At 42.4% G+C, this 2,072-nt stretch overlaps 1 pseudogene; it reads right to left on the bottom strand.

Annotated features, from left to right (window-relative positions):
* Positions 1-6: 6 nt before the first annotated feature.
* LOC102017166 lies at positions 7-1,007 on the bottom strand (annotated as a pseudogene).
* Between the last annotated feature and the right edge of the window lie 1,065 nt (positions 1,008-2,072).

The raw sequence follows: 2,072 nt of genomic DNA, 5'->3' as shown, positions 1-2,072 counted from the left end.
TTTATTGGAAAAGGAGTGAAACTTCTGCAAAGTGCACTTTTAAAAAGAGGTACTTTTTGCTTATGAAAAGAAACCAGTGAATCCTCTAAGAATAATAAAAGGGAGTATTTTACAGTTAAGCACATGGTTTGGAGTGAAAAATTCCAATGTTGCTCTGCTGGTCAATGGTGTTAATACTCTTCTTGTTCCTCCTGTGGGCCCCCTTCATCAGGTATCACAAAGCCTTCATCTGTGGCATACAGAATGTCTACAATCCTCTGCAATACAGGGTCGTTTTCCCCCTCATTCTCCTGGCAAATCAACTCAATGTTCCTTAGCTTTCCAAAGTAGAAATCTCTTTCTTTCTCCAAGTCTTCAACAGTAAGTTTCAATACATTGACCTGCTGCATCAGTTCAGCCGCCTCATCATCCCCGTTGCCCACACCAGGATTCTTCCGTACAACCCCTGGGCCAACCTGAGGAGTCGAAGTAGTTCTCTGTGTTGAAATGGGTCTCTGTGGAGCTGCACTGCTAGAGCTGAGAGGTTTCTTCGGTTTATTCAGTGCTGGAGCAACAAGAGAAGGAGCCACTGCCGTCTCCTGACCTTGTCTGGCAGCTACAGGGTCATATTCTTTTCCATCGTAGTTTGCATCAAAAAATTTCTTGAACCACTGAACAAACTCGAAATTGTCCTGAAACTTTCCTTTTACTAATTTATCCACAGGAATTATTTTGTCAACACCCATCCTTTTAAAACCTGCTTGTAGTATTTTGAAGTTCTGGATATATTCATGTTCTAGCTTAGCTTGGAATTTCACTTTCTTCAAGGCAATGGAGCCAGGGAAGAGCATGTCCATAAATTGACAATAGGCAGCCCCTGAGCACAACTGTTCAATCTTTGTCAGATTCAACTGCAGAGACTCATTGATCCAGGCCAGCATGACATGTCGACTTAGATTATCACTGGTGACTGACGTTGAGTATACGTTCACTGCCATCTTCGGCTCTCAGGGAAACTGTGTCTACAGTCCGCGCCCAGCTCCGGTTCCATCTTCGTCTCGTTCAAACCGCCAGACCAGCATGTTTGTTTTTTGAGACAGGGTCGCACTTTATGATTCAGGCTAGTCTTGAACTTACTACATAGTGCAAGGTAGCCTCAAATTTGTGGCAATTCTTCTGCATCAGTCTCTTGATGCTGGGAGTACAGGCATGGGCCACCATGCCCAGTAAGTAAGCATTTTTTTAAAAATTAAAATGTGGTTTGGGAGCAGACTGACAATGAGTTTTCAGCTAACTCTTATATCTTTCAAGGCCTCTAGAAAGAACCTCCTATGAAGTGCTTCAGACCAGAAATAAGCCAGATCCACGTCTTTTATGTAGCTCATTCAGCCACAGACCCCACGACCACCCTTGTCTCTATAAAAAGTCTCTAGTTCATTATGAAATATGGAAAGCATACCAATAACAATGATTGTTGACAATCTGTCTGATTTGACAGGACAAACATTAAAGTCAGCCCCTCCTCCTGGCCAGACCTCTAATAGCCTGAGTTTGTGTTTTGTGGTCCATTACCTGTCTCGGTACGTTGAACTAATAAGGTAGATTCTTAGGAACATATTTGGAAATGTGACCAACAGGTCTTCATTGAGCTTTGGCTCACCTTTTAAATGAAGGTAATTACAGTGGTACCTCGATTCACAGAATTAATTCTTTCTACAATTCTGGTCACAGAATTAATTCCACAGTTCTGGCTGAAATTTGAATTCTGTGACCAGAATCATGGAAAGAATTAAGTTTGTGAACCGAGGTAGTACTGTATACTACTGGGGCCTTGGGATGACCTTTTTCTGCCTTACACATGGACTGGAAACAGGGACACCCAGTCTACACCGAGTGCTCACTAAAGGAAACACACCAAAAACTTGCCTGCCTTTAGATGGCTTTCCAGTTCCTGCTTCATGTGCCTTCCTGAGACCCAGTGGTATTCAGAATATATCCTTGAATCTTTTAGATGAACCCTTTGCTTTGGCTTGAACTAATTCCAGGTACTTTCTGTGTATACAGTAACATGATCCCAACTAATGTGGTATTAA

This window comes from Chinchilla lanigera, unplaced genomic scaffold (genome assembly GCF_000276665.1).
Source record: "Chinchilla lanigera isolate Chin_1 unplaced genomic scaffold, ChiLan1.0 scaffold00041, whole genome shotgun sequence".
In the NCBI taxonomy this organism is placed as follows: domain Eukaryota; kingdom Metazoa; phylum Chordata; class Mammalia; order Rodentia; family Chinchillidae; genus Chinchilla; species Chinchilla lanigera.
Note: the sequence above shows the minus strand (reverse complement) of the source record. Positions and strands in the feature narration are given on the sequence as shown.